Below are 17,557 nucleotides of genomic sequence, written 5' to 3' on the forward strand. Positions count from 1 at the left end.
ATGGGAAGCCTACTCGATGTAGACTCCTCTTTCTTCTCTTCCGTCGCTTTGAATGCGACGGGTTGCACCTCGGGTGTGGAGGTGGCGCCTTGCTCCAAGTTGACAATGTGTTTGGAGCCTTTGACCATTAGTTCAAAGCTCACAAACTTCCCAATTACCTCCTTGGGAGACATTAGCTTATATCTAGGATCACCACGTATTAATTGAACTTGAGTAGGATTACGAAATGTAACACCCCTGGTGTTACTGTCATTAAAACTTGAGCATAACATCATAAGTATTGGCATATCATGTGTTTGTCACACCTAGAATGCATTCACTAGGCAAAAATTTCAAATAAGTTGTCTTGATGTGACATTTCATGGGTGAAACCCTAGGGTACAGTACCTAACCCTAAATGGGCCTAGAAGAGTAAACAAAGCCTAAACAAAAGAAAACTTCAAAACTTATTAGTAATGATCATAAAATGTCACCATTAATGAACATAAGTGATATCCAAACCCTAGAAGTACCAAAAACCCTAAATAGACCCCTAGAAAACCCTAGACTGAAACCCTAGGGGGTTATCTGCAAAATGTGCACACTTTTGGACCTAAGTGCAAAAATCATGGAAATAGGGTATCTTAAGTCATATGGTTCACATATTTTGAGATTTGCAAATGAAACCATAAGTTTTGGGCTTATTTGCAAAAAGGCCACATTTGTGCTCTAATAGCTAAGTCTGAAAATCAGTGCATTAAGACCAACTTTAGAACCCTGTATCTTCCAAATTATGAGGAATTTGCCTAGGGTCAACACATCAAGTTTGTAGAGCTATCATAGGAGAACAAGTTTGATTAAGTGACTGATCACTGGTGCTAAATAGAAATTGGAGATAAATAAGTGTGAAGTTGTGCTATCAGAAGTAAGTTGGGCAAATCTGAAAATTGGATTCAAAAAAGTATGGCCCCAAGGAAATGCAGTCGATTTGAGAGCACCAAATCTGAGAATCTATACATAATTGATCCATGAACCCTATAACAAACTTGAAGACTGTTGTTTGGGGAACAAATTTTATTAAGGGAGGCTACCCTGTTCTTAACAAGAAACATGAGAAAGTGGGGATGATAGGTGGTCGGTTCAGTAAAACGCTGAACATCAAAACATTGTAAATATCTGAAGAACGCGGATAAAGATCTGAGGCACTGTTGAACTGGATGTGCTTGAGTGATCTGGTGAAGGGAGTCGATCACGGAGAGATAACTTCGGACGTGGCACCATCCCGCGAACCCAGCCGTGCGTGGCCGGAGATATCCCACCGGCGGTCGCCGTGGCTCGGTCACTTCCGCTGCGGTGTCACCCATGCCTCATTTTCCCCTTCTGTGCCTCTTCTCTACGTGGTAACCATGCGTGAACAATGCAATCTGCGGCCGCTGATCGTTAGCCGGACCGTCGTGCCTATAAATAGGCCATGGACCACGGCGAGGCACTCACAATTTCACCAGTGAACTTGGTAGAAGCCAAATTCTCACTGCCTTCTCCACCTTTCCCCAAATTGAGTGTGCACGGTGAATCGGTAGCCCTTTGTGACCGTATAGCCCCAACAAGACCTCCTAATTCCACCCGAGCTCGTCGCAACGACGTTTTTCCCGTTCTCAGTCACCGGCGAGCATAAATTCTCCACGCTCCGTGGCCGGACAATTCTGTTATGATTCTGCGCTCCTCACGTATTGTTCTAGTAGCCCTGCGTGCCCATGAAGCTCATCGTGGCAACTATTTGACCAATTCGGGTGTAATCTTGTGGGAACGCGGGCTCGACGTCGTGGTTTCCGCCGTGCGCGTGGGTAGAGCATTCTCAGAGTGTGCCAGCCAAATTGATGCCCATAACAGTTTAAGATAGGGTAGAATTTGGTGGGGCAGGGAGCAACGGGTGCTCGGGTATCCCATGGCCGTGGCGCGACGAAGGGGTGTTTGTGCTCGCCGCCGTCCAGGGTCAAGGATCTAGTTTTAAAAGACAAAGAACTTGGAAGGGGCAGGGTGTAATGTGTCAGTGACACGTTAAAGTCAGATGAGGACTTCATTTCAGATTTTCAAACTAGCCAGGGTCTTTGCGCAAATACAACGGCGCGGGCGCGGGCGCGCCTGTATTCTGTATAGGTCTCGGCCGAATGGGCTGATGGCGGCCCAATACTATTGAAAGCTTTTCCTTTTTCTTTTTCTAAGAAAGTTTAGAAATCCATAAAAAATTCGAGAAAAATAATAAAAATATGGGACCAATTTTGCTAAATTACTAATTTTCCATAGTATTTAGTAAAAATAGTTTCAGGATTTTTATTCCAAATAAGGAATTTTGGGATATTTAAAATAGCCAAAACCCATACTTCTGGAATTTTAGAAAGTAATTAATAATCCCAAAATTCATTAAACTTTTTAGATAAGCTTTAAATATTATTTAGAAGACTTGGATAAAATTTGGTATGATTTGAACCATGTTTGGTACTTAGAACCCAAAACCCTAACCCCTGCCCTATGAACTTCACTATAGACTCCAAAAACCCTAGTTTCCCGGAGATCCGTGAAGGAAAGTTATATTCAAGACATTAGATAATAAACTTTTATTATCTTTGCATTTTCATGAGCATTACATGAGCATTCATGATTATATATGGCTATATCTAGAAAAAGAGGAGGAAATAGAAGTTGAAGAAGCGAGGACTACACCACCACCACCTAAACAACCTTAGGCAGGAAACTGCTTTTACTTTGATATCTGTGGAGCAGAGCCTGGCTCACCTATCACTCAAGGCAAGCCCCGGTGCATTTGCCACCCCCTTGTTATTTTTAAATCTTCCTCACTTACTTGATGCATTAGGTGACAGGAGTTGTGTGCTAAACCAGTTGCTGCATTTCCTCCCTTGGATTTGATTACTTCTCCTTAATCCCTGATTTACAAAAAGGTTTTTCTCATGCTTAGCTTTGCTCTAGAAAAAAACAAAATGTTTTGTTTTGACAAAAGATGATGCTTCAAAGTGGGCGGGATGTTTTCAAAATAAAACTTGATGGTGGATCCATCATGGCCATGATGGGTTCAACATCAGAAAAGATGTACCTCTGCCAGGTACCAAACTTTGGGTTTGAAATAATAAAGCTGAGACTGGGCGGGTGACTTGCACGAGAAGAGAGTCTCAGTGTATTGTCTCCGTCTGAGTCGATTAAGGACCTTGTCGATGTAGGCTTGCTGATCGAGGACCCTTTAACTGGTCACATGCCTCATCATGGGTAAGCTTTGCCTCGAGCAGGCTAATACCAGAATAAGATAACACGCAATGGGAGTGGAGAGATGGCGAGAGTAGCGTGTACCCTCCGTGGCAAGAGGCTGGACGGTGGTGTATCTGTGCTCTCGGTTGGCGTGAACCTGATCTGGTCTTAAGAACCTCGGTGGCGAGTTGAAATATGCAAGGGTTAAGTGCTACATATCTCGTGTGATTGGAGATCCTCAGCTGAGTATAATCGATTCGGATCACCGTAACTTCGTAGACATGAAGACTTGGTCATTGCCCTACACGTAGCATTCCAGTGAATAAGAAGGGTTATTAATAAATTGGCTAGTATAGGTCCAGTGATTGAACTAGGGTAGAAAGAACTCTAGATGCAGGTAACTTTACTTAACCTGACAAGTAAAACTAGATTTTTAAGGATCCAATATTAGTAAGCATTTATGCAAATAGAGTCTTTGGTTATTGATAAGTTATACCTTGATCCCCAAAGGCCAGCATATCCTTGAGAGTCTTTTATTTTGACGGGTAAGACTTGTCAAAGTACATTTCGTACCCAGGGCTTTGTCCCATGTTGTTTTAGGTGAAGAAGCAGCAAACTTTTGTTGCTTCTGTTCCAAGGTGGTGCCCAAAGAAGAAAATCAAGACTGAAGCCGCAGGAGGAAGTGTCCTCCTTTAAGAAAAACTTTTTACTGTTTATCGGGAGGGGTTTTTACCTCCCAGGTTATGTAATAATATTACTTAGCACTCTTATATTTTGCTCTGGTCTGTAATAAAACTACTCTTTCTTATCTTAATATAAGGTAAGTTATTGTAATTGCTTCCGCATTTTCATACCTCCGATGTATTGTAATGTCTGCGTGACGGGTGAAACGCTCTTGGGCAAGATAAGAAATTTAGATACCGAACTTGTCAAGTGATCAGGTGCACCTGCAGGGTTGTCTGAGGTCCGTTGTATAAGGACAACTGTAGGTGGGCCTAATGACTTGGGAGGTTCTGTCACACGAAATACGAGGGATCTAAGAATAACCTTGACCATTTCATGGTCATCCCATTTTGTGCTCTCGAGGTTGCGCACTTGGTTCACCAAGGTCTTGAGCCGGTTGTACATTGCTTGTGGCTCCTCTCCTTGGTTAAGGACGAACCGACCGAGCTCCCCCTCGATCGTCTCCCGCTTGGTGATCTTGGTCACCTCATCTCCTTTGTGCGTGGTCTTGAGTACGTCCCAAATCTCCTTATCACTCTTCAACCCTTGCACCTTATTATACTCCTCTCGACACAAGGAGGCGAGAAGTATAGTAGTTGCTTGGGAGTTGAAGTGCCGGATTTGGGCGACCTTGTCCGAGTCGAGCCGTCGTCCCCCACCATAGGTACCTGCGCTCCAAACTCAACAATATCCCAAATGCTTGTGTGGAGTGAGGTTAGGTGATGCCTCATTTTATCACTCCACATACAATAATCCTCACAATAAAAAACTGATGGTTTGCCTAAGGGAACGGAAAGTAGAGGAGCGCACTTAGAGATATGGGGATAACGAAGTGGCATCTTACTATACTTCTTGCGCTCATGGCGCTTAGAAGTGACGGACGTCGTGTCGGAGCCGGATGTGGAGGGCGACGAAGAGTCGGTCTCGTAGTAGACCACTTTCTTCATCTTTTTCTTCTTGTCGCCACTCTGGTGCAACTTGATGTGTGAAGGGGATCCCTCCTTCACTTTGTTGCCGGACTCCCTAGATGGAGCCTTCCCAAGGCTTGTGGGTTTGTCGCCGCCGGTCACGATCTCCCTATTGGCGTGATCTCCCGACATCACTTCGAGTTGTTAAACTCTAATGAAGTACCGGGCTCTGATACCAATTGAAAGTCGCCTAGAGGGGGAGTGAATAGGCGGAATCTAAAAATTGCAACTTAAAACACAATCTACAAGCCGAGGTTAGCGTTAGAATAAAATCCGAGTCTGGGAGAGAGGGGAAAAACAAATCAAGAGCAAATCAAGCGGATGACACGGTGATTTGTTTTACCGAGGTTCGGTTCTAAAGAACCTAGTCCCCGTTGAGGTGGTCACAAAGACCGGGTCTCTTTCAACCCTTTCCCTCTCTCAAACGGTCACTTAGACCGAGTGAGCTTTCTCCTTAATTCTCACGGGTCACATAGACCACACAAGGACCACCACACAATTGGTGTATCTTGCCTTGCTTACAAAACACTTTGGAACAAGAATGAGGAAGGAAGAAAGCGATCCAAGCAACAAGAGTGCAAAGGACACGAACAAACTCTCTCTCAAGTCACTAGGTGATTGGAATGGATTTGGGACTTGGAGAGGCTTTGATTCTATGAATTGTGTCTAGGAATGAATGCACTAGCTCTTGTATTGAATGTGAAGTGCTGGAAACTTGGATGCTTGGAGTGGTGGTGGTTGGGGGGTATTTATAGCCCTCAACCACCACATAGCCGTTGGGTCAGATGCTGTCGATGGGCGCACCGGACAGTCCGGTGCGCCAGCCATGTCACCCAACCGTTAGGGTTCTGGAGCAGTTGACCGTTGGAGCTTTGTCTTCTTGCAACACCGGACAGTCTGGTGCCACACCGGACAGGCACTGTTCACACGTCCGGTGCCCCTCTGACTTCTGTGCTCTAACTCTGCGCACATTGTTCACCACTGTTCACGGAGTCAGTGGCTTTTGCAGTCGACCGTTGCGCCGAGTAGCCGTTGCTCCGCTGTCACACCGGACAGTCCGGTGGCACACCGGACAGTCCGGTGAATTATAGCGGAGCGGCGCTGGAGAAACCTGAGAGTGGCCAGTTGATTTTTGTACGGCCCTGGTGCACTGGACACTGTCCGGTGCGCCAGACCAGGGCACACTCAAGTTTCTTGCTCCATTGAATTTGAACCCTTTCTTCAATCTTTTTATTGGTTTGTGTTGAACCTTTATGCACCTGTAGAACATGTATTCTAGAGCAAACTAGTTAGTCCAATATTTGTGTTGGGCATCAACCACCAAAATTAATTATGGAAAAGGTTTGACCCTATTTCCCTTTCAATATGCATCTGAAATGAGCCTTATGAAGGGTCTTTCCTCTCAATCCACCACTAGCTTGTTTCACCATTCTAATTCACGAGATCTCCGATCACATAGAACATGTTACCACTATGATAAACTTTAGGTGGGTCTTAGGTCCATCTTACTTGATGCACTATCTATCACACTATGTGATAGCCCCTTAGTAAATTGATGTGCTAGATTTTTAGACGTATGGACATAATCCAACACTTTTACTCCGGAGTTTCTCAATTTCCTAACAGATTTCGAATGCCTCTTTATGTGCCTTGTCGACTTCATATTTGAAAGTCGCCTAGAGGGGGGGTGAATAGGGCGAATCTGAAATTTACAAACTTAATCACAACTACAAGCCGGGTTAGCGTTAGAAATATAAACGAGTCCGAGAGAGAGGGCGCAAAACAAATCGTGGGCGAATAAAGAGCGAGACACGATGATTTGTTTTACCGAGGTTCGGTTCTTGCAAACCTACTCCCCGTTGAGGTGGTCACAAAGACCGGGTCTCTTTCAACCCTTTCCCTCTCTCAAACGGTCACTTAGACCGAGTGAGCTTCTCCTTCTCAATCAAACGGGACACAAAGTCCCCGCAAGAACCACCACACAATTGGTGTCTCTTGCCTTGGTTACAATTGAGTGAATCACAAGAATGAAGGAAGAAAAGAAGCAATCCAAGCACAAGAGCTCAAATGAACACAACAAATCTCTGTCTCTAATCACTAAAGCTTTGTGTGGAGTTGGGAGAGGATTTGATCTCTTTGGTGTGTCTTGTATTGAATGCTATAGCTCTTGTAAGGTGTAGAAGTGTAGAAACTTGGATGCCATTGAATGTGGGGTGGTTGGGGTATTTATAGCCCCAACCACCAAAAATGGCCGTTGGAAGTGTTCTGTCGCATGGCGCACCGGACAGTCAGGTGCGCCACCGGACACTGTTCGGTGCGCCAGCCACGTCAGCAGACCATTGGAGCTCTGACTTGTGGGGCCTCTGGCCGTTGGAAGTTTCCCGTAAATTTTTCATATTTTTCTATTTTCTAAAATTCAAAATCTATTTATTTCAGGTACTTAAAAACCTTTTCAAAAGTTTTAAATTTATTTTTTTGAGTTCATTGGGTGCCAAATCATGACTAGTAATTTTCCTAGAGTTTTTGGAGCCTTCGAGACATTTTTCGGGTATTAAAAATGATTTAAGCCTTTTTCTGGAATTATCTTTAATTTTAAAAATGGGATAATTACGAAAAATAAAATATCTTTGAAACCTAGCAATATATATATGGCTGGAATCCTCTCATCGAGCCCTTACCGAATTTTGAAACCCCTTTCTCAGTTTAGATCCGAAATTTCCGGAATTGCTTGCCGAAGTTCGGGACGGTTCCAACTCCGGCAAGCAATTACTTTCTATCCGAGCATCGTCAGCAGAATCCGAGGGCATCGCTGCGTTCGTCTCGTCAAGAGCTTAGTCCCAGTGCCTTCGATTCGTCGATCTGACCGACGGTTCATCCCAATCAACGTTTTTCTACTCGGCTCCGGCGAGGGTTTCTTCTCCAGTGAGCCCTCCACCATTGTTGTACATAGAGGTCTTCGTTTTCTCTCTTCCCCATGTGCAGCTAGGGATGGATTCGAATGCTTATTCGGATGTTAATTTTTTTGTCTTCTTTCTTTAATTGTGATCAAATAACATATATAATTTGCTATGTAAATTTATATTCTTGTTTTTAGCATTGAGGCTATTAATCAGATGTTATTCGGATGTTTTCACCTTTTTTGTGTTAGTGAGAAAATAATGGTGGCGCATATGAATAGAATAATCCAAGCCCTGCTTTTTTCTCTTTTTAGCCTTATCCGCTCTTATCTCGCATGTAGAAAACAACGCTCATTGTGTATAGCTATCATTGAAAGACCCTCTCAATAATAACTTAAACAAAGAAAATACGTAATGGCCTCAGGCCTGCTCTATTACATCGAGCACATAAAAAATTATACAAAATTTTATTTAAATACTTCATAATATTTTTAATAACATTGCTAAAAAATAGCTTTAAATTCCATGTATATCTTTGTTAAAATATTAGATTTGTCGTATAAGTCGGATGTTTTAGAAACATCCCTAACGCGCAGCCCCTCTCCCCCTTCCCCGACGGTGGTGCACCTTCCCCCGTGTCCCTCCCACCTCCTCTCCCCTACCCGTGACGCTGGTGGTTGGCCCGACACACCTCCTCCCCCCATCACACTCCCCGCTGCCCCCCACCCCGTGGCGGTGGCGGCCCTCGCGCCCCCGGCGATGGCGGTCCTGCCCCCCTCGGTCGAGCCCCCCTCGTAGCCTCTCCCTCTCCTCGCCTTGCCATGGTGAGAGTAAGGAGGAGGGAGGAAGAAGATGGATTTTTTGCAAAAATCCCCTAGGAAATTTTAAAATTGCGAGCAGAGAGGTGTTTCAATTTAAAATCGTGATAACTTTTACGTTTTAAATCCGATTCACTCCGTTCAAGTTGCGTTAGATTCGTATTAAATTTTTCTACATGTTAGAAGTATTGTTGTCTATTGTTACACATTTTATTTAATTTATTTAAACGTTTGTTTGACCAATGTTTATTAGAATAACGTTTCAATTTAAATCTAATTTAGGGTTTCAATTTGCGCATTTATAAATAATCACCAAAATGGTTAAGCTTAACTGAAATTTTCTTTATTAATAATTGTTTAGTTTAAATATGCTATCTATTTATTAGTCCTCGCATGTTGTGTTGGCCCGTGTGCTGTGCGTGTACCGACATACTATTTCGCGCGTTGCGTATTTTGTCTCGCGCCGTTAAGTCGACTCGCTTAGAGTCGCTAATGTTATTTAAATTATTTATCTAACTGAAAGATGTTAGTGTAGTAAATTAATTAAAACTAGGTGATAGTTCTAGTTGCATTTAATAAATGTCGAATAACATGAGTATGTCGAATTATATGTTCTATTTCATATTTGTATAACGTAAACGCAATAACTTCTCAATCGTAGCTTCGATCTCGACGTTTCTTTTTTTTCTCATGTGACCGTAGAAGCGAGCGCTAGTTTATATTGCACGTGATTATAATGTTTTCCCTTGTACAGTGTACTGTTTCTTTTTGTTTCAAGAATGTTGAATGTGTGTTCGCACTCACTTAGATAATGTTCTGTCTGCGGAGTCCAAGAAAGTTGCAGGAGAAGCCCCTGAGCAGCAACAGTTTGGTGAAGGCAAGTGTTATCTGACATATCATGTGACAGAACCTCCCAAGTCATTAGGCCCACCTACAGTTGTCCTTGTCCATCAGACCTCAGATAACCCTGCAGGTGCACCTGATCACTTGACAAGTTCGGTATCTGTGTTCTTTACCTTGCCCAAGAGCGTTTCACCCGTCACGCAGATATTACAACACATCGAAGGTACGAGTATGCGGAAGTAGTTACAACAACTTATTTTATATTAAAGTATAGAAAGAGTGGTATTATTACAGAGCAGTAAAATATAAGAGTGTTGGAGTAATATTATTACAACCCTGGGAGGCAAAACCCCTCTCGATTAATAGTAAAAAGTTTTTAAAGGAGGACACTTCCTCCCGAGGCTTCAATCCTGGTTTTCTTCCTTAGGCACCACCTTGAAACAAAAGCAACAAAAATTTGTTGCTTCCTCACCTACAACAACATGGGTTCGAAAACCTTGAGTACGGAGTGTACTTTCGCAAGTCTTACCCGTCAAAATAAAAGACTCTCAAGGATATGCTGGCTTTTGGGAATCAAGGTATGGCTTATCAAGAATCAAAGACTCTGTTTGCAGAAATGCTTACTAATAGTGGATCCTTAAAAATCCAGTTTTACTTGTCAGGTTAAGTAAAGTTACCTGCATCTAGAGTTCTTTCTACCCTAGTTCAAGCACTTGTCCTATACTAGCCAATTTTTTATCAACCCTTCTTGTTCACTGGATTGCTACGTGTAGGGCAGTGACCAAGTCTTCATGTCCGAGAAGTAGCGGCGATCCGAATTGATTAATACTCAGCTGAAGATCTCCAATCACACGACATATGTAGCACTTAACCCTTGCATATGGCAACTCGCCACCGGGGTTCTTAAGACCAGATCAGGTTCACGCCAACCGAGAGCACAGATACACCACCATCCAGCCTCTTACCACGGAGGGTACACACTACTCTCGCCATCTCTCCACTCCCATTGCGTGTTATCTTATTCTGGTATTAGTCTGCCCGAGGCAAAGCTTACCCATGATGAGGCATGTGACCAGTTAAAAGGTCCTCGATCAGCAAGCCTACATCGAGACGGTCCTTAATCGACTCAGACGGAGACACTACACCGAGACTCCCTTCTCGTGCAAGTCAACCGCCCGGTCTCAACTTTATTATTTTCAACCCAAAGTTTGGTACCTGGCAGAGGTACATCTTTTCCGATGTTGAACCCATCACGACCATGATGGATCCACCATCAAGTTTTATTTTGAAAACATCCCACCCACTTGAAGCATCATCTTTTCTCAAAACAAAACATTTTGTTTTTCTAGAGCAAGGCTAAGCATAAGAAAAACCTTTTTTTATAAAACAGGGGATCAAGGTAAGGTAATCAAATTCTCAAGGAAGGAAATGCAGCAATTTGTTTAGCACACAACTCCTATCACCTAATGCATCAAGCAAGTGAGAAAGATTTTAAAATAGCAAGGAGGTGTCAAATGCACCGGGGCTTGCCTTGTGTTATAGGTGAGTCGGGCTCTGCTCCACAAATGTCAAAATAAAAGCAGTTCTCGGCCGGAGGTTCTTCAGATGGTGGTGTAGCTCTTGCTTCTTCAACTTCTACTTCCTCTTCGTTTTCTATATATATATATATATATCACATATATAACCATGAATGCTCATGTAATGCTTATGAAAATGCAAAGATAATAAAAATATATTATCTTAGGGGGGCCTTTTCACGGTGGCGGAAACCCGATTTGGGGGAGATGAGCAATTTGTGGTCTCTGGTGAACAATTGGAGGCAAGTGCTGGTGCTTTGGATGGGTAATTACCCTACAGAGCTCATGGAGTGCTCAATTTATAGATCCTCTGAGCGGTGGCCAGTGAATTTGAAGGAGACACGCGGCGACCGGAGAGAAGGAGGGACACTGGTGCAGTGATTCGTGGCAATTGCGGGACAAGAAGCCACGACGATCACTGGGTAACGATCACAAATCACGGTGACGTAGTTAATGGCCTAAGGCATGGCACAATCGTGGTGAAGGGCGCAAACTCCGGTGACGGCCACAAGGCCACGTCGCCGGTGCAAGTGGTCGAGGAACAGCGAGTCCACAGTAGCCCGAACTCATCCGCGACGTGATCTTTTTACGTCCGAGCGCAATCTACTTCCCTGCGGCACGAATCACGGCGACCGGCGTGAATCCGAGCGCACGGTTCACCGGCGGCGAAGTTATCTGATCCTGGGATATTTTCAGTACTGTACCATCAGGAATCCTATTTAGAGCTTCTGTCTGATTAATTTGCATGACTCATATCTCGGATTTTTGCGTGAGAATGTGTTAATCTTTCTATAACAAGTTTGTAGCTCAACAATCAATCTTCAATTCAACTATAGCAACTATCCTTAATCGAGTACTAGATACTACTCAAACTTGATCCCAAAGTTCGGCCAGTGGCACTGGTGGCCATGTTTCAGTTTTAAAAATTGACTGACAGCCCAACCTTGCACTTATTTTACTCCAATTCCATTAAGCACCAGTGCTTAGTCACTTAATCAAACTTATTCTTCTATGATAGCTCTACAACTTTGCTATATTGACTTTGAGCAAAAATTTCAAGAATCCTGAGATGTAAGGCCCCAAAGTCAGCCTCAATCAACTGGTTTTGGACTTAGACACATGAGATACATAGACTGGCTTTTTGCAAATAAGCCCAAATTTCATGGTTTGACTTGTAAACCCTCAAATAGGTAAAGCATATGATTAGAGGTGCCCTAATACCCTGGGTTTTTGCACTTGGGTCCAAAAGTGTGCAACATTTACATATAACCCCCTAGGGTTTCAACTTAGGGTTTTTAGTGGTCCTTTTTAGGGTTCTGGCACTTCTAGGGTTTGAGTGTCACTTAAATCCATTAATGGTGATATCTTATGAGTATTCCTCATGAGTTTTGAAGTTTTCTCAAGCTTGGGCTTTATTATCCCTCCTAAGCCTGGTTTAGGGTTAGGTACCCTACCCTAGGGTTTTACCCATAACAAGTCACATCAATACAACTTGTTTGAAATCTTTGCCTAGTGAATGCACTCTAAGTGTAACAATCACATGATATGCTAATGCTCACGATGTTATGCTGAAATGTTAGTAACAGTAACACCAGGGGTGTTACATATTATGTCATATTTACTTTATAGTTTACTATCCCGCATACTATGATTAACCTAAGGATTGACTAGTTTTCTATTTATCCCGTCCTTGATTACCTTTTTGGGTTGAGTTATTATAATCAGCTACATGCTAGTGCTTTACCTAATCAACGAACATAAAGTGAATTATTTTATGATACAAAGATTATGATTATGAACTTGTGGCATTTTAGGGGGCTCGGGCTATTTTCCGAGTACCTCTTCGTAAGGATTAGTTCGTTGAGAGACCACCCGGGACAACAGTACAACCATGAGTGTGGAATGAGACACACTTAGCTGATTAATTGGAGGAACCTGGGGGTGTAGTTTGCTTCATCGTTGTGTCGTCAATGGGGGTTGGGGCATAGTGCTTGCTCTGCTAAGGGTGGGTGCCGAGATTCATTCGATTTGGTTTTGTTAGTCACCAACCTTAGGGAGGAGTATTGTATTTGTACGATTGGCGAAACCTAACGGATGACTGCACACCAGGAGAATCTTTGTAAAGGCTACATGGTGAAGCCCTAGCCATTCACCTCGGTAGTGAAGATCGGGTCTTGCAAACCAAGGCTGGAAGGAATCATGACTCGTGGGTAAAGTGTGTGATCTCTGCAGAGGGTTAAAACTGGTATATCAGTCGTGCTCACGGTTAAGAGCAGCCATGGGATCCTCTTTGATTAGAGATACTCTGGATTCATTTATGTTGATGGTTTAATGATGATGGTTATACTTATGATATTTGATACTTTTATCTTGGAGGAAGTGCTTTCTTTTAGGAATATCAAATTGGGTTTTATGATAAAACTTAGCTTCTATTAATGATAAATACCTGACCAACTAAAAACAACTGCTTTGAGCTTAACCCCACATACAACTAGTCCACTTCAGCCAAATGGGACATTTGCTGAGTACGTTGATGTGTACTCACCCTTGCTTAAACACCAAACACCAGGTTGTCCCTATTGCAACTATTGCTCAGGAGAAGATGAAGGAAATGTGGAGGATTTTCAGGAGTTTTAAGACTGAAGAATTCTAAACTAGACTAGCAACAAACCCCCGGTCGGCTACCTATGAAGGCCTTATCTTACTACATTCCGTTCATCACTTCGATTTATGTTTAAGTTAATTACTATGTGGATGCTTTGGACATCATTATGTAATAAAGCAATACTTATTTCCGCTATTATTTGAGCATTATATGATGATGTCCAATTATGTAATCGTTGTGTACGTGAATTCATGATCCTAGCATATACATGGTTCACATTTGGTTTACCTTCCAAAACCGGGTGTGAAAGTATCATTGGTTTATTAATAGACGCATGATGTGTAATTTTCATAGGAAATTTGTCCTAAAAACGTAGCTTCTTTGGACTCCATAATTGTACCAACCAACATGTTTGGTACTCCAGAGTTTATAATTAAAAACCTATATCCAATGTTGTGGAAAGCATACCCAAGGAAAACACAATCAACAGTTTTCAGTCCTAATTTGCGCTTCTTGTTAATTGGCACATTCACTTTAGTCGAACAACCCTAGGTGCGCAAATAGGAGACATTTAATTTCTTCTTTTCCCATTCCTCGAATGGAGTGATTTCTTTGTTCCTTGTGGGAACTTTATTCAGGACATGACATGCAATCAAGATTGCCTCACCCCACCATTCCTTAGATAGTCTCGAAGTCTCTAACATGGTGTTAACCAAATCAGTTAGAGTACGGTTCTTTCTTTCAGCAACCCCATTGGATTGTGGTGAGTATGGCGGTGTCCTCTCATGAATAATACCATGTTCCACACAAAAAATCATAAAAATCACTCGGAAAATATTCTCCACTACGATCAGACCTTAACCGTTTAATTTTCCTCTCGAGTTGATTTTCAGCTTCAACTTTGTAGATTTTAAAATAATGCAAAACTTCATCTTTTGATTTTAACGTAAATACAGATAACATAATCTAGTAGAATCATCATAAAAGTAATAAAATATCGCTTGCCTCCTTTAGTTAATATTTCATTCATCTCACATAAATCGGAATGTATTAAGTCTAATGGTGCCAAATTCCTCACCTCCGCAGCATTACGAGGCTTGCGAGGTTTCATAGATTGCACGCACACCTAGTACTTAGAACTTTTGACTAAATCAAATTTCAGAATTAAATTTGAATTTGCTAACTGCGAGACACAAAAAATTGATAATACAAAGTCGCGAATGCCAAATTCAACTTATTTGAAAAAACATTGTCCCCAGACTTATTACATGTATCATGCAAAGATAAGCGGGACAAGCCTCCACTGTCATAACATTTTCCAACAAATGTTCCATACTTTGACAATATACATTTATTAGACTCAAAACAAGTTTATAGCCATCTCGACATAATTGTGAGCCACTAACAAGATTCTTTTTTATAGAGGGGACATGTTGCACATTTTTCAATAGCACCTTCTTTCCTGAAGTAAACTTCAGAATGACTGTACCAACACCATGACCACGCGCATGTGATCTGTTCCCATCAGCAAGGCTCCAGACCCTTTGCACTAATAAGAAGAAAACAAAGGAATATCAACACACACATGAATATTAGCACCAGTATCAGCCCACCACTCAGGGGATTGGCACACTGAAAGAACAGTAGATAAAATATTAGTATCAACTCACCACTCAGGGGCTTGCCCAATGATCAGTACTCTCGCAAACAAAGCAATCAACTCCTTTATTCTTCTTTTTGAACGTGGTTGCCTGCTTGAGCTTCGTGGCATTCTGTTGCTTGTTCTTTTTTTAATATTATGTGATGCATTGGAATTCTTCTTTTATACCATATTGGCACTAGAAGTCTCAATTCCTTTTCCCCGATTGTCTTTTGCCCTCACCCTCTCCTCAACATCAAGAGAACCAATAAGCTCAGCCACGCAAAACTCTTGTCTTTTATGTTTTAGAGTGGTAGCAAAGTCCGTCCAAGAAGATGGCAACTTAGCGATAATACCGCCGCCACGAACTTGTCACGGCGCCTCGAAACAGGTTATCGGCAACGTCGAACATTCTCTCCTCTTCAGGAGTGAACTGTTTGGGTTTCCCCTATGCGGTGTGATAGCAGTTCATTGCTATCAACCATAGTGTCATCTTACTACACCATCTCTTTTAAAACATCCCATCAAATGGTTCACTTGGTTTTAACGCAGCAACAAAACCACTAACAGAAAATGCATAATATCAAGTTTTTGGATTGTTAGAAAATTAGACATTATCAGTTTTAATTTAATCGAGAAGAACTGTGTGATATATGTGATGACATGTATGTGCATATGTGTATCACTACTCGCATAAGCAGTAAACAGAAATGAAACATGCACAAGTATGGAAAACAGAAAGTACCCTGTGAAGGGATCGATGCTCAAGGCATCAGTGGCTCCATTTACACGAGACATCTCGTGTGTTTGTTCGATGTAGCCGTACAAATTCGATGTAGGAATGTGTACACAGTGCAGTCTCTAGAACGTCACCGACGATGAATAGCCGGATATAGACGAAGCAGCATTGATCGAGTGGATGAAGCGAGCAGTCACGAGTACGCTCTCCAAAAACCTGATCACCCACACACCCGTGCAAGTGTAATTCTACGGACGACGATTTCGGAGGCCTACTCTCCCACTCTCTCCGTGCTCGCAGAAGGTGGGACGGGATGTTTGTTTGCAACGTGTGTAACCGGAAGAGCGTCCTTCTCCTCCATTCTTATACGCAGTTAGAAGTAGGCAAGATACACAACCGTTTGAAAGGAATATTCTGACCAAGGTTGTCACACCCGGATTTAAAGAACAAAGTCGGGTGCATCTCATACATGCGCCAAAGAAGACAACATATATAATAACAGAGTGTATAGAGATAAATTTCACAATAACATCATAGTACTTATTACATTGCGGAAGTCTTACAAAATAAAAGATAAATATAAAACGAACTAAGGATCATCCTTGGCGCCATAAAGTCAACTGGGAGACGCCACCTAGATCAGATCGAACTCCTCGCTGTGTGGCTCCTCTTGAACCACATGTTTTCTCCTGTGCAGGGTGTGAGACAACAAGGGTGAGCTCACACATGATCATAGCTCAACAAGTTGTGGGGAAACCAGTGAGCATGAACTCACCAAAGGTGGGAGTTCATGTGATGTGTAAGGTTGATCAACAATAGGGGTTAAAGCTGAGCATTGCTTTTAATAAGTTGGTCAAATTTTATTAGTAGTTACTAAGTGTAAGTAAATGCCAAACCATAATAAATAATAGAACAAAATTAATAAATAATCCCATGCAATGCGAATGACAAATTGAATTTAAGTTACAAAAATTAATCATGTGAGTACGGCTAGTATACCAGTTTTACACTCTACAGAGGTTGTACCATGTACCCATAAGTCATGTTACCCATCTGCCAAGAGATGGCCAATCCCATACACCTCTAGCGAGGAGGCGAGGCAGGGTAACACTACGAGGCCTTTACAAAGTTCCACTAGCTTCAGAAAACCCGCTACAGTTTATGGGAAGAGCACTTGCAAGAATCCCCCGTCTGACTGCCATCGCAGCAAAATCAACCCGAGAACCTCCCTGCATGCAACTCCCCTACTGCCCTTGCCCCTTTCGGGTAAGGTAGTCTTCCACTAGCTTTCCTAATTAGTTAGCCAAGGGGTCCCATTCCTCCCTTGTGGTGGCACGTTTTCCCGGGTGGTTCTCCATGTTCCCATTAACATAATGATCTTACCATGAACATAAATAACATAACAGGATAATTGGAACATGGATGTAATGAAATATTAACCCAAAACCGCAAACTACCCAAGTGATTCAGGGGTAAACAAGGTAAAAAGGATAAACAGACTAGGGTGACCT

The sequence above is a fragment of the Zea mays genome, chromosome 4, assembly GCF_902167145.1.
Source record: "Zea mays cultivar B73 chromosome 4, Zm-B73-REFERENCE-NAM-5.0, whole genome shotgun sequence".
NCBI classification, from domain to species: Eukaryota; Viridiplantae; Streptophyta; class Magnoliopsida; order Poales; family Poaceae; genus Zea; species Zea mays.